We start from the raw sequence: 15,729 nt of genomic DNA on the forward strand, positions 1-15,729 counted from the left end.
TTCAAAGAGTTTCTTCAGGAACTTAACTGCTACTTTTGCTATTTGGAATCTTGGCTGGCACGCCAGGCTGCCAAGGTCATGTTCTGCTGGCAGGAAGCAAAGTAATAGGCCCTCATCCATGCACGTTAGCAACGAGCAGGGTGCCAAACGGAGGGCATGGCAAAGGCTATTTGCTTCCAGAAAAAAAAAGTGTGTTCTAAGTAGTTGTATTTTAAAGTAGTTTTTTTTTTTTTTCAGAAAAATCAGGGTTTCTTGGATAGCTGAAACATTTCATGCTTATTTCCAGTTTAAAAAAAAAAAAAAAGAAACAAACCATGACTATCAACGCCATGTATTTTAGTGAGGTGGGGTGTATGCTCTGGCATGAGGCACCTGGATTCAAATCCTGGTTCTGCCACTTACCAGCTGTACGATCTTAGGCATGTTATTTCACTGTCTGACAACTCAGTTTCTTTCTCTCTAAATTGAGGGAAATAATAGTACCTATCTCCTAGGGTTCCTGTAAGGATCATGTTGTTAATACATGTGAAGTCTTTATAAGAGTTTTACTATACTAAATGCTCATTCATATTGGTTATTTTAATATAATTTTTGTCTTAGTCTGCCTGGACTGCTGTAACAAAATACCACAGACTGGGTGACTTAAACAACAAACATGTATTTCTTATAGTTATGAAGGATGAGAAGTCCAAGATCAAGGTGCCAGTGTCTGGTGACAGCTCTCTCCCTGGTTTGCAGACAGCTGCTTTCTTGTTTTACCCTTACGTGGTGAAGAGAAAGAGAAAAGGATCCCTGCTCTCCTTTTACAAGGGCACTAATCCTTTCATGAGGACCTACCCTCATGACCTCTTCTAAACCTAATTACCTCACAAGGCCCCACCTTCTAATAAGATTACCTTGCAGGTTTTTAGGCCTTCAACATACAAATTTAGGGAGACAAAAATATGTAGTATAAATTTTTGAAGCAAAAAAAATATTATGGTGTTTAAATGTTCCTTTCCTAAATATAATAGTCTGAAACCACAGACAAGGAATCTCTTTTCAAAGTTCTATGTACCTCCTTCGTCAAAATTCCCTATTCATCTAAGGATGTTGACATCTCCTCTGAACTTATGTCATGATAATTCACTTTGCTTAATACGTTATCTTGAAATATTTATGCCATTTAACTCCTCATAAGTGTATGTCCTGATTCCTCACAAGAATTTTTTATAATATGTGTTGGCCTATCTTGGAATAAGGACCTGTTTTAATATCTAGAACATGTCCAGTTCTTGTGTACCTCCAAGCCTCAGCACGGCGTCCAACACATCACTGGGATTCAATGAATATTTGTTAAATGAAAGAACAAAAATATTTAATAAGGTTTTGTCAGTTTGATGATGCTGGTGTTATATAATAAGAAACAAGTCTCTAACTTTATAATCTATAATTTTTTTCTTGTACCCTAAAGCATATTCTTCCCATTAAATTTTCTTTCTTTCTTTCCTTCGTTTTATTTTTTAAATTGACATGTGGTAAAATTGACTCCTTTGGTATGTAGGTCTACGAATTTTAGCACATGTATAGATTAATATAACTATAGGAGATTGGGATTGACATATACACACTACTATGTATAAGACAGACAACTAATAAGAACCTGCTGTATAAAAAATAAATAAATGAAATTGAAGCTTTTAATAAATGTTTAAAAAATAAAAAAGAACTTACTGTATAGCACAGGGAACTATACTCAATACTCTGTAATGGCCTATATGGGAAAAGAATCTAAAAACGAGTGGATATATGTATAACTGATTCACTTTGCTGTACAGCAGAAACTAACACAACATAGTAAATCAACTATACTCCAATAAAAAATTAATTAAAAAATCTTAAGTGCATATTGCTAAATGAAAAAAAAAACTATAATCACAATCAGGATACAAAATAGGTCCATTACCCCAAAAAACTCCCTTATGCTCCACTTACCCCAACCACTGGCAACCATTGATCCGTCCTCTGTCACTGAAGTTTTACTTTTAAATGTTAAAAAAATTTTTTTAAACTTTTTATTTTGGAATAATTTCAGATGTGCAGAAAAGTTGTCAAGATAATACACTGAGTTCCCATATATGATTCTCCCAGCTTCCCCTAATGTTAACATCTTACATAACCATAGGATGTTTGTCAAAACTAAGAAATTAATATTGCTACAATACTATGAACTAATCTACAGATTTTACTTGGATTTCATCAGTTTCCCATTAACATCCTTTTAACTGTTCAAGATCCAGTCCAGGTCCCAAGTTACATTTAGTGGCTGGGTCTACTTAATCTCCTCTGATGTGTGCCATTGTCCAGTCTTCCCTGGTTTTTCATGATCTTCATGCTTTTTAAAGATTACTGCTCAAGTGTTTTCTAGACTGTTCCTCAAATTGAGTTTGTCTGATTTTTTTTTTGTTTTTGCATTATTAGAATGAGGATATGAATTTTGGAGAAGAACATGAAGACGTGAAATACCCTTTTCATCACATCCACCTAAGTATAGGAGACCCTCGTACTTATCACTGGTGAGGTTCACCTTGATCACTTGGTTAAGGAGGTTTCTGCCTGGTTTCTCCACTGTAACATTACTCTTTTCCCCTTTCTGTACTCCATTCACTGAGACAGCCACTGAGTCACTAATTTAACATTCTTATTATGACTAACTATTGCAAACCTAATTTATCCACAACGCTATCATGTGAAAGGTGCTTTCCATTTCACCGCATACACCAGACAAGTACTATCATCCTGATTTTATATGAGAATTGAGGCTTGTTGGAATTAAATAGTGCTTAATTAGTAAGAGGTAGAAGTAAAATTCAAGTCCCTGAATATCTGATTCTGAAACACATGCTCTGACCTTACCAGACTGTCCTTTCATCTACTCCAAAATAAGTGTCAACAAAAGTGAAGCAATTTATTCCTTTCACTAAGTATGCAAGACTTATATTTTACCTTTCCAACTCAACATACCAACATACTTGAACTAGCGTGTTTATTTCATAAGGCTGTGGCTGAGCTATGCGTTGATTAGCAAACTGATAGACAGGACCTGTCATCCATGGGGATACCAGACAACAAAGATAAACATCACCAAACCTGGGAGAGGAGGACTATGGGGAAAGAGAGATCCCATGGGAGAATGAAAGTGAATGGAAGACCAGGAGAGAAATTCAGAGGGTGAATGCCAGAGAAGTACAGAAAATAATAGCAGAGAACTGTCAGGGGAAAAGATATTATAGCTCTTTTCTCTCTGTACAATCGAGGCTAGAGGGGAATGAGTGGCCTGATAGCTTGCAGAGTACAGCATAGAGCAGAGATCATTCCAGGCACTGAAAGCACAGCCTTAGAGTTACAGAGGGACTAGAGGTGTCACCCGCCCATCAACTGAGGCCTTAAGAAAGATGACAGTCCACCTCTTCAACCTGTGGCTGAAAATGAAATGCTCAATTTCAGGATTTGAGCATTTTCAAGACTTGTAAAGTCTGTGGACACTGAATGGTTAAACACTCAGATATTAGCCACGTCTCCCAAACCCTTAACTTTTCCCCCCTATAACTTTTAGGTCAGATTGGATTGGACTTGTATTTCCCTCTATACGCAAAGTCCAATGATGTTCCCTCCTATTTAAGGGAATTCCCAGGGCCATCTGGCTTTAACTTCCTGTCGCCACTAAATTATTGTTTTCTGCTGCGTTTTTCACTTTCATCCATGCCCTGGCATTGATCCTGTTGTAAACATAAATTTTTAAAAAACCATTTATCCTTTTGATCCCTATAAAAACAAACCCACTCACTCGTGGACTTTTTGTGGGCATCTGATTTTCTTGTAGAGTTGGGGATAAAGAGTGAAGAAAAACCCTGTGAAATATGAATATGCAACAAGTCTATTTTTAGTTCATTGGCTTCGCTCTCTCATTACTTCTCTATGCCTTCTCTGCCTTTTTCTCTCCTTTTCATTCATTTACATTCCTCTAGAAATAATAACAACAAATAAATATCCTCCATTCTCCTGGCAGAGAGAACTGGCTCTCTCCTCTACTTGTCCCAAAAGTCTATTCCTCAATCTCTTCTACCCTTTTTCAGTTAGAAGATGAGATATCAGGAAAAAGAAGCACAGAGGATAACTTATTCAGGTTACACTTAAAATGTCTGCCCTACAATTATTCATGTTAGTTAAATTTCTGTAGTTGAGCGTAAGTATGTTTTGTCCCATATTTCAGATAATCCCAGGAGGATTAGGAGAATGTGGAAACATGTTGGCAATAATGATATTTTAGGAAACTAACTTCCAGGAGAAGCTGAGGAAGAGTGAACACAGATATACTCACAGTGTTTCATGTCAGCATTTATTTCATAATAGGTGTATGACTTTAAAAAAACTTTTTTTTGAAGCTTCTGTAGCGAGTAGCAACTATATGATTAACTTCATTAATACCTTCACTAGCATATTTCCATGAATTTTTGGAGGCTTAGGTAGGCTTTTTACTGAGCACTATTAAGTTAACGATCCCCAATTTATTAAAATACTTTAACATTCACACATGTTTTAATTAGCACAATAACATCTTGGAGATCTAGAATTCTAATCAAATGAATCATTCAGGATGATTTAAATTTCTGTATAGATAAAAGTCAAACACTGGACCTGAAATAGATTACCTATTTTAAATGGGAAATCTTTCTTAAATATACACATAATTCTCATGTTCTTAAACAAAACATATTGAATATAACTGATTATTTCCTCAGTGACTGTGCATCATCTGAAAATTAGATATTTTACTTTTCGTACATATCACACTGTCCTACTGAAGAATATATCATTGTTCCCCAACTCTAAAAGGTCCTTACTCAGTTCAGGTTCTCCTAACCTAAGTCAAAAATTGTAGTGCAAGTAGTTTATTTGGGAGATGATTCTACAAAACACCAGTAGCAGAGAAGGGGAATGAGACAATAAAGGCGGGCAGCAAAGAAATAAGTAAATCACCACGGTGGACAACTGGAGCTTCATCTCTCTGGGGGCCTCTGGTTGCCAGTGCACAACACATTCTTTAGACTTACTCAACCAAGGGGCAAGGAAGCTAGGATATTTACACATCAACTCCTGTCAGTCACTGGTTATGAGCTAGTTCCTGGTGGCATTAATTCTCTGGCACTTCTGACCTGTCATGCACCTGTAATAGGCATGTGATGTAGGCTCAAGCTACCAGAGAAAGAATTTAGGCAGAGAGAGATCTATGCTGGCAAGAGCCCCACCAGCTAACATAAAATGGTAGAGCCCTGGTAGATTTGGGCGGGGCACCGAGAGCTTCAATTACAAGCTCCTAATAGGAATCTGAGTTCCTCTGTTCATCAGTTCTATTTCTCCTGTCTCTTTGTGGTTGAGCATTTCATAGATCATTTCTTGCCTTCTGCCTTCTGGAATGCTTTCCTCTCATTTTCTTGTATTTTGTTTTCTAACTTCTGTGTATTTGGAATGTACATTTCAAAAGCTATTATAACGGGTTATGAAATAGAAGTAAATGCTTTTTTGCTTAAGGCCCTTACAGGCTATCCCCAGAGGAACATTTGCAGACTCAAATACAAGCTTGTGTTGTTTCAAAGCCATTTCTGATACTTTCTTTGTTCTGGCATTTGTTATCAATAAAATGAGATTGCTGGAGAGCTGAGTTCTGGGTGGATGAGCTTTTATAAAGAAATGAATGTATGGAGATATGAATGCATTATTGATAGAGATCACAGATGTCCACCACAAACTTTAATCTTAGGACATCCTCCTTAAAATTACAGATGTTGATAAGGTCCATGGCTGTAACAGGCTTCTTCAGTAATCGATTTTAGAAGATTTCTTAGAAACGTTCCAGTATTATTATCTTAAAACACCTCATGCTTCCAATAATCATAAGAAGAAGAACATCAACCATAATATCAATAATGTTAATTTTGGGTGATTTAAAACTGTGTGACTTCTGAATAAAAATGACAGATTGACTAAATACATTTATTTCTGTTCCTTTCAGAAATGCCATAAAATGGCAGTGGAAGAATTAAAATTCTTTAAATTTATAGTGGAAAAGAAAATGGCAGAGATAACAAAAATGAGCAGGAGAGTTCAACGAAACGTGGAAAGGGGAAAGTGAATTGAACGGTAATTGATTAAGAGCTCCGCTGAATGGAGCCGGCACCACTGAAGGAACCGCAGGAGGGAGGAGCCGGCAGCCCCAGGCCAGAGAATTCCCAGAGGCTCAGAGCTTGCAGGCACGGGCAGCAAGGAAGCTGAGTGGTCACGTGCAGGGTCAAATGCAGAGGGACTGGTTTCAGGTCTGATCACAGAGCACTTCAACTACCATGTCCTCTCTCTCACAGCCAAGAGACTTCTCCTCCTCTCCATGCCCCTTTCCACCCTCCACATGCACCAGGCCCATTACCACTACAAGACTAGAGAGGTATTCTCCAGATGAACTGAACTGAGCTGGGGCCCCACAGCCCTAACAGAAAACATGGGACACAGGTAGAGCTGAAAAGCTGCAGACTGAGTACAAGTCTGCCTAGTCTACTTGCCAATCTACTCCTTGAGCTCTGGTAGCCAGGCATATTCCCCTGAAACAGAAGCCTGGAAGATTCTTTCCTGGGGACACTGAACAACTCAGGAGAAGAAAACGAAAGATACCTACCTGTATGCTAGTATTTCCCCCTACCTACATCTACACAGACACACGCACACCCAAGCAAAGGACTGCTAACCACTCAGGCCTCCTGTACAGAAAGCCCTCTAGTCTACAAATGACTGCAGTATACAAATGCTCACTCATAAATATGATAGTTCCCAATGTGCAGGAGAGAGCAAAACAAATGTGAAGTTGGGCGCTGGGGGAGCCGGAGGCAGGGGTGGGAAGCACAAAGTACAGGTAGAAAAATAAACATTTGATTGACTATAATATCTTCTATCTAATAAAGGAAGTTACTTCGTGCATTAAAATTAGAACAGGACACTTGGAAAAAGGATGATTCTCAAAAAAAAAAAAAAAAAAAAAAGAGAACCCTGAAGAAAATGAGCCTCCAAACTGAAAGGGTCCACAGAATTACCCAGCAAAATGAATAAAATAAGACTAAGGCACATCATTGTGAAATGTTAGAACAGAGATAAGGAGAAGATTGTAAAAAGCTTCCAAAGAGGGTGGGGAAGCCACATATAAAGGAAATAGAATCAAATTGGGATCGGAATTCACAATGATTTTCGACTAGTATTCTATGCCCAGCCACAGAAATCTATCACTTATAAAGAGAGAAAAATGACATTTTCAGACAAGTAAGAATTCAATAAATATAAGATACCTTAAGATGTTCTTCCAAAAATAAAAACAATGGGGAAACCAATAAAGAAGCCATAAGGATCCAAGAAAGAGGGGATCACTGAAACAGACAGCCGAGGAAAAGACCCAGGATAGGTGCAACGCCTAGAGAACAAACAGTTCGCAATAGTGACAAAAGGTAGGAAACTCTAGGAAGAGACAGAGTGGAAATGTTGCAGGTATGGCAAATATCTTTTATAAGCACATAGCAGAGGTATTCAAGCACAGAAAATCAGACAAATAGGGGGTAAATTTACAATGAACTCCAGGAAAAAGGCACAACTGAAAAAGAAAACAGGCACAGCTGGCTCAGCAATAAGCGACATTTTACTAGTCGTTTAAACACTAGTTGATTTTACTTAACACTTTGATACAACTGCTGGGGAGGGTGGAGAAGAAATGTGCGTGTGTGCGCACGTGTGTGTGCATATGTGCATGGACATGTGGCGTGCGGACACTCGTGGGTGTATATATAAATGGGTATTGGAACTTCCTCATCTCCCTGGGCAAGGAAACAATAATATATAATGCTTAAAATTTATACACTAAGAATTTTCTATATGAGCACATTATGTAGAAATTTTAAGGTAGATGACCAGAAGAAGGAACAACTGCTGAAGGTAATTACCCCTGTAAACTGGAGAAGGAAACTGAAGAGAGGCAGAGAAGAGGACAGCTATTTTCATTATAAGAGTTTTTTTACTTTTTTAACTAAATATATGCCTTATTTTGATTTTTAAAAACTATATAGGATTAATATATTACATTCTAATAATCTTACTCAATTCATGGAGAACTTGAAATTCAAGTTGGTGTTAAGGCCTGGACAGCTCTCACTATGGTTAACAGCAGAGCTGAGAGAGAGGAGGGATAAAACGAATGTTTATGATATTCCATGAAAGCTGTATTATTTAACTTAAAAGTACAAATTAATTTTGAGAATCGGTATATTTTAAATAATCAAACCATTTCTCTTCCCATCCCTATACTCTGAACTAATCAAAAATTTAAATCTAGCTTTAGAAAGATATATTTAGGAGAACTCATGATATCATGGTAGACAACAGAATTTCTGATCTAGTAGCTGAAATGTGATCATTCAGTATGGAAATACTTTAATTCTTCAAACATAAAAACACAATAGCAAACAAAATGCTTTGAACCAAAAAAAATCTATTTTACAATATTTTCTTTCAGAATCACCAACATTTTGACAAAACAGAGTTCATTCTTTATCACGAATCAACTTTTGGAACATTTCCTTTACTTGTTTGCATTGAAGTTGAGTTCAGTATAATTCAGAGAGCAGAAGGGCAGTTCTGGGAGGTTAAAGGCATCGAGTTGTGCTTACACAAGCACATAAAGACAGAATTACATGTGCAGAGTTGATGCATCAGAAGAAAAGTAGGAAGGAAACAGGATTTTATTTTTCTCCTCCCCATTTTCTTACTTACAAGAAATGCATCAATTTGGCTAAAGACTGTCAAAAGCAACATAGAGCCCATGCATTAACTTTAGGGGTGTTTGCTTTTTTTTCAATCATAGAAAAAAAGGTGACTTTCTTTTAAGTTTATAGTGTTTTTTAAGAGTCCATTTCTTATTTGGTTCTTAATTACACACACATCAGGGAAAGAATTTGAAGAAATTAAGATAAATCATTTAACAATTTCCTCTAGTTTATGTCAAGTGGTTTAAATTCTTTTCTTATCTAAAATAGTAATTTGAGTGAAACCACATTCCTTAAGAAAGCACATTTATACGGTGTTTACAGTTTGCTAGTCTACCACATTGTAGTTTTCCTTACATTCCAAATCATTCAAATCTGCATACAACCTCAGCCAACTGAAGACCTGAGAAGAACCTATTGTTGCTGGGTTTACAAAGCATCAGTAAAAAATTTAAATAGTAATAATAAGCAGAAGAAGTAAGAACATCGATATAACTATATTATGAAATGGGGGAGGGAAGAGGAAAATTAGTGAGCTATTCTCATGAACATCAATAAGTCAACAGACACGTTTAAAGTAAATAAATCAAGTAGATTATTTAAGAATATAGAGGTCATGCAAAGCATAAAAGTCAGAAATTGCTAAAATTGGCCAATATGGACTAGGAGTAAGGTGAAACTGGAGAGAGAACAGTTTCTTTTTATTATAAGCCTTTCAATACTGATTGATTTGATTTCTTAAAACTATATATATACATCTACATATATCAATACATACATATACATCTTTAAACTCTCAATATTTATGCAAGTATTATGTACATACATTTTATTTTATATACACACACACAAAAATGCCCATTATATATATAAAATTAAGCACCCAATACCTTTACAAACATGAAATACATCTTCAGAAGTTTGTGACATTAGGGAAAATCCCTCAGAAAGCTGGGTGGACCCAGGTGGTAAGTTTATGATGCATGACCAATAGCCTATTTCTGCACTTTGAATAAAATAAAAAGTTAACAAGTGTAAAATAAGAAACTTCACACCCTTTCAGAGACTTCTCAACAAGAGTTTCTTTTTTTTTTTCCCTAGATTTTACATTAGCTGAAAAAAATCCCTGAAAAAAAATCTCACTAAATGTACAAATCATTTGTTGGAGCCACACAGCAGTAGAAGTGGCTTTCGGTAAGGTTATCATTTTTCGTTCAACACTACTAGTATGTAAAATGTTATTTATGTTCTGAAGCAGTCATGGCACTGGCTAACCTTCCATGAACCAGTCTCCCTCAATTCCAGGAGCAGCTTCCATACGATGTTAACAATGTTGTTTTCAGGTAGAATATATATTATTATATAATTGGACCATTCTGAAAGCACTGTGTATTTTTAAAAAGTAATTAGAAGTTAGATTAAAATTTATGGATAAGTAATGTGACGAATGGAGCAAAATGTTGAATTTATAATTCATTTTAAAAGGATGGATGTCACGGCAAATCATGTACCACATCAGATCAATGGAAACCAGGTAAGGATTTTAAAAACTGGTCAATCCAACTAGTACAAGTCTCTTTCCTCAAAAATATATGAATGGACTTTCTTCCAAACTCTAAAAACAACTAAAGAAATAACAGAAAAAAATAGGCCTATTTATGAAACAAACTACATGATGGGTATGAGCAAAAATACACAAAATGCACAATCATCGGTTCTTTTTCTGTTAAGTTAAAGGCATCAGTGGAAGATTCTCAAATTCCTTTAACAAATCCTAGGGACTGGTCCACTAAGTTTCTCAATCTCCTTTGCTTTCTATATTGGAGATCTAGAGGAGCATTCATGTGTTAACCACTGATTCCTCCAAACTAAGTGTCTGATGGAAACTAAACTCAGACTCAACTAAAGTAGTATCTTTGTCCTCATTCTGATCTGGACCATCCCTCCCCTTCTTCACTTGCTGATTTCCTACCACCTTCTAATTTGCTTTTATGTCCTACGTCAACTGAAGGCCTTCAGAGGGTGATGCAGGTAAAAAAAAAGAGGAGGAGGTGAGAGGTATCTCACCCTGCAGGGTTACCTCAAAGACATTTCACCACCACTCAAACGTTTTTTTTTTCCTCTCTGGTTATTTCCTGCCTCCTATTATTAATTTTCTTCTTGGCTACAGACATTTTTCATTCATTGTTATTTTGTTTAGCTGTTTAAAGCCCTCTTATATTGAGTCATATAAGGAAAAAGGCTTTACAGCCAGACAAATGTTTGGGATTCAAGAGATTCAGAGAATGGAAGGACAAAAGACATCAAACAAGAAAATAGAAAAGTCATACAAGTACCCTAGTAAAACTCTGATGACTGAAATAGCCATTTTACCTCAGGTTTTTTACTGATGTGGTTCCTTTGGCAATATCTATCATTCCAAACATATGAGCTCTAGACTGGGCAGGAAATTGTTGAAGTTGAAGGGAGGAGCAGAGGAGATGGAAAAATATTATCTTCTAATGCTTCATATGCTGAAAGATGATAAGCTATATTCCATATTAAACCCCCAGTAAACTGATTCCTATCTTCTGTGTATCTATCACTACCATAAAATTTACTGTTATTATTAATATTATTAGTGCAAAATTACTTATACATTGGAAATATGGTACCACTTTTAAAGGTGACTTCCTAGAATGAAACTCCTACCAAAGAGAATGCTCCTAGTCTATATAATTATGAGTTCATTAAGTCATTTTTAATGCTCAGTTGGAGACTATTACAAAGCAAGTAAAGGGCCAAAGAAGAATAAGCATTAATCTTACAGATCGTGTCTGAGAATTTTCAGTAAAAAAACAGAATGTCCATATGGTCTGAAGAACCAGAAGAGAATTTATTCCATTTCCTCCATTAGGGTTATGAATATATTGGTTTACCTTAATTATTTTTGTTTCTACTTATATATAAGATGCTTCACTAATATGCTACACAACACTTCTTCTAATATGCTACACTGGTATTTATCATTTTTACTTATTGGCTCCAAAAATCTACTTTCTGAAAAAAAATTTTGACTTAAAATTATTAAAGAGAATAAGTCATGAAAACTATAATCTGTATAGAAGACAGTTTCCATGAACTATTATTGGAATACCATTTTTAGTCAAAATTATTTTTTATTATCATCTATACAGAGACATATATAACATAAATATCCCAATAAGTTCAAAACTCAAAAAATAATATATTACATTTTTTACCATTTAAATTTTACATAAATATATCAATACAGAAAATCATACATTGGCTCCCTAAAGATTTTTATTTTAATTTGCTGGAACATTTTCTGTAAAAATCATTTACCAAAAATAATTACCAAATACTGTGCAAAATATCAGACTTTTAAAATGCTAATTACAATTCTCAGAATGACTTTTGTATTGTGAACCTTAATTTAGAGAAAACCAAACTACAAGATTTTTTTCAGTATTATCACAAACCTAACAACTTCCTTATTGAGCCACAATATTTCTTTCAGTGACTTTCAAATCTAATTTTGTGACATTACCCAGAGATTCCCCCAAATTTTCTCAATGCTTAAAGTTTTTTTCAAAAATGTTAATTTACTTAATTAGACATGGTCTATAAAGCAGAAGGAGAGGGAAGAAAAACGGGAAGAACAAAAGTGACAAAATTTAGATAATTCAGCTTTAACTAAAATTATGCAAAAGACATGCAAGTCTCCAACAGATTTTTCTGAAAAATTAGTGTAAGCTATAGCTTCAAAGAGTAAAAGATTAGAACCACTACCACGCTCTAATTCTTTCTCTTAATGTTCCTCCATTATTTTAACTGTAGTCCTAGAAACAGAATCAGACTCAGAATCAAAAGCAAATGATCTCTCACTATCAAATCCATGTGATTTTCTATGTATAACCTCAAGAATTCTTCTACCCCCATTCTTCTAAAAGTTCATCTTTTTTCTCTACTAAATTATTGTGTATCACTATTGCTGACTTTTACTGTTATAATTTCTAAAATGTAGAATGTTGCTCTACATTCTGGCTTACCTTTTTTCAAACAAAATTTCACTGAATTTCTTATTGACTAGATAGAACATTTTTTAAAGCTCCACCTAAGAGCTCTTTGCCTTTGAGTTAGTTACTATCCCCCATGCTCCTGACTGACCCCCTGTATCTTTTTCTCTCAGGCTGTACTTCAGGATACTGTTAAGATCTAGTTGAGTTTTTTTCTGTTTAAGTTATGTAGGCTATCCTAAGCCACAGATCCTTTGTACTGCAAATAGAACTGATGCAGTTAATTGAAGGCTTCCTGCTGCTGTATGTAGTCAGCTACTGAGGGTAGTTTGAAATTTCAGTCAGTTCTTATAACATGGAGCCAAAGGCAACTTTAATTTCTCTGACACCCTTAAGAGATTAGCTTTGATAATGTTTGGTGCCACATTGACAAGAATTGGCTTTTCCCCACCTTTTACACCTATTGTATTACAACTACTAGAGTCTAGGTCTTCAGATGTAGATACAGAATAGTAATAAAGACAGTGTCAGTTGAAATTTCTATGACAAAATTTTCCACTGCTCATAAAATACCATCTTTTTAATATTTCAGTACCTTTACGTGATGGCCATTGAACTCTAATAGTTTACTTTGCAGTGTTCACAACATGCTTCTTTTCAGTGTTAGGAGTGGTCAGTGGGAGGAATTATGCATCAGTCTAGGAGAAAGATGATTCAGGACACAATAATTCTCAAATAGTAACTTTAAAATATTGCTATATAATTCCAACAAAATTTTATGTAAAACGAAGTTCATATAATAATTATCCATTATATACTTTGTGAACCTTTCCCATGAAGACTGCAGCTTCCTGAGGGAAGTGATTCTTCACGTGCCCCTTAAATAGTGCCTAAAACAGTGAGCTTCATCTGGTACACAACAATTCTGAGTGATATGCGAAGAGACAAAATGGAGCAACCACAGAACATTATGTCTTAGGTGGCAAGGGAGAATGGATTGCAGGAGAGGCAGGACTGGCAGTTAGGACTTAGGTGAACCAGAAATCATATGCAGAAAGTCAATGACACCTGCAGAGAAACAGTCCAGGAGCTATACGTTCTCAAAGTGAGACGGAACCAAGACCAAAGACTCCAAACTTTAGAGAATAGGCAGTAAGCATCCAACTCTGCTCTCCGAGGCCAGACTCAGTTTACAGGAAACAGTCCTATATTCAACGAGCGATCCTATTTTCATCACACCATTAATATATTCTGCAAAACAATTCAGTGTTCACAAAAACATGAATTGAGCAAAATGGCTAAGAAGGAACATTATTTAATATCCACACGAATTATTTTACCAAAGACTGCAAAAGAATTAAAGGATTACAGTTTTTTTGGACAGAATTAGATTTATTTTCTAAATACTCAAACTCAGTAATTTAAAAGATACATCTTCTGTGATCACCAAAGTGATTACGAAATTTCAAGTAGGGAAAGGACCAAAGAAACAAAGGCTTTGGTATTTTTGTCACTTTAAAATATCTGCCCCAATGACATTTTTTTAATCAGTGGTTTTTAAGTCCCCTATATGATTTGCTACAGTGTTACATCTGGTCTCTGTCCAAGTCATTACATGTCCTTTCAAGCTGTCAACACCTTTTTTATGAGCTTAAATTTATCAAATAATTAGTAATTTTTGTCCTATAAGAACAATTGAGGAAGCATACTATGGCATGCAAACCTATGACGCTTTACTGATTCAGGCTGATTTATTAAGCTTTTCTAGTTTGTAATGAATGACACATTAAAAACGTACACGTGTCACTATCATTAAATCTCAAAATGATTTTGGAGTCTCCTAAGATTTCTTGGGTAGTGTATTAAAAGCATAACATAATATTTAGAAAAGCAACCTTCTGTCTGTATACATACTTTTCTATCTTTATTTCATATATATTTAAACCTCTATTTTATCACAATCTCCTTTTACTCAAAATCTTTTACTAGAACTCTTCATGCATACTTTAAGCCAGGTGTTGAGGTGGTAATATTCTATTAAGCAGTGCTATAATTCATGTCTGTTCACTCCAATTCACTCTCTAAATCTCTCCCTCTGTCTCTCAATCACAAGAGAGACACACAGAGAGAATATACATGCCTACTCTCTTCCTCCTCCCCCAAGCTTGAACTTTATCTTCAATTGTATTAATACTTAAAAAAAAAATTTTTACCCTATTAGTTTGAGGCTGAAATATCTTGAAATCACAAAACATAATAACCTGTTATCCTGAATCCAACCTGTGTACAAGTTGTGTACTTGCCTTAACTTGGACAAACTACTAATAATAGTAGAGAGTGAGCCCCACTCAACTACAGCTCTGATAGCAGGCCTCATCACAAAGTAGATGGATGGCTGAAGCAATTTCACTTCCCTTCAATGAGAAAAGCAATAATCTGCATCTGAAATTTACAACTGACTAGTAATTCTGAGTTAAAAATCCCTGCAATTCTTAAAGACTATAGTTAGTTTTCTTCAAGCATAAAAAAATTGTTAACTTTCAGTCCTCAAAGAAATACAGCAGTTAATTATATATGTATTAGCTTTCTCATATGCACTATACATGTAAATATATGTATACATGTAGATATATGTGTGCATGCCAAAACCCGATTTCCACACAGCTTTCATATTTGACTACTCTGAGATGCTGAACCCAGCCAGATGCTGAAGTTTCCACAGGGCTTCCTTCCCCTCTATGATTTCACTGCTTAAGGTTTTTCTGCTCTCATTCTTCCCCAACCCTCATTCAGTGAAAATCGGTCAATTTTTCCCACCAGCCTCCACTGTACATCTGTCAGTCCAGATGGGTTGCAAGACAAGCAATGGGAAGAAACAC

At 35.6% G+C, this 15,729-nt stretch overlaps 1 protein-coding gene across 9 annotated transcripts in view; it reads right to left on the reverse strand.

The window, feature by feature from the left end:
- Positions 1 to 15,729, reverse strand: part of HDAC9 (histone deacetylase 9) — a 999,599-nt gene that overhangs the window by 510,194 nt on the left and 473,676 nt on the right. The gene's annotated exons all lie outside the window — the stretch shown is intronic.

The sequence above is a fragment of the Balaenoptera physalus genome (genome assembly GCF_965194825.1).
Source record: "Balaenoptera physalus genome assembly, chromosome: 8".
NCBI classification, from domain to species: domain Eukaryota; kingdom Metazoa; phylum Chordata; class Mammalia; order Artiodactyla; family Balaenopteridae; genus Balaenoptera; species Balaenoptera physalus.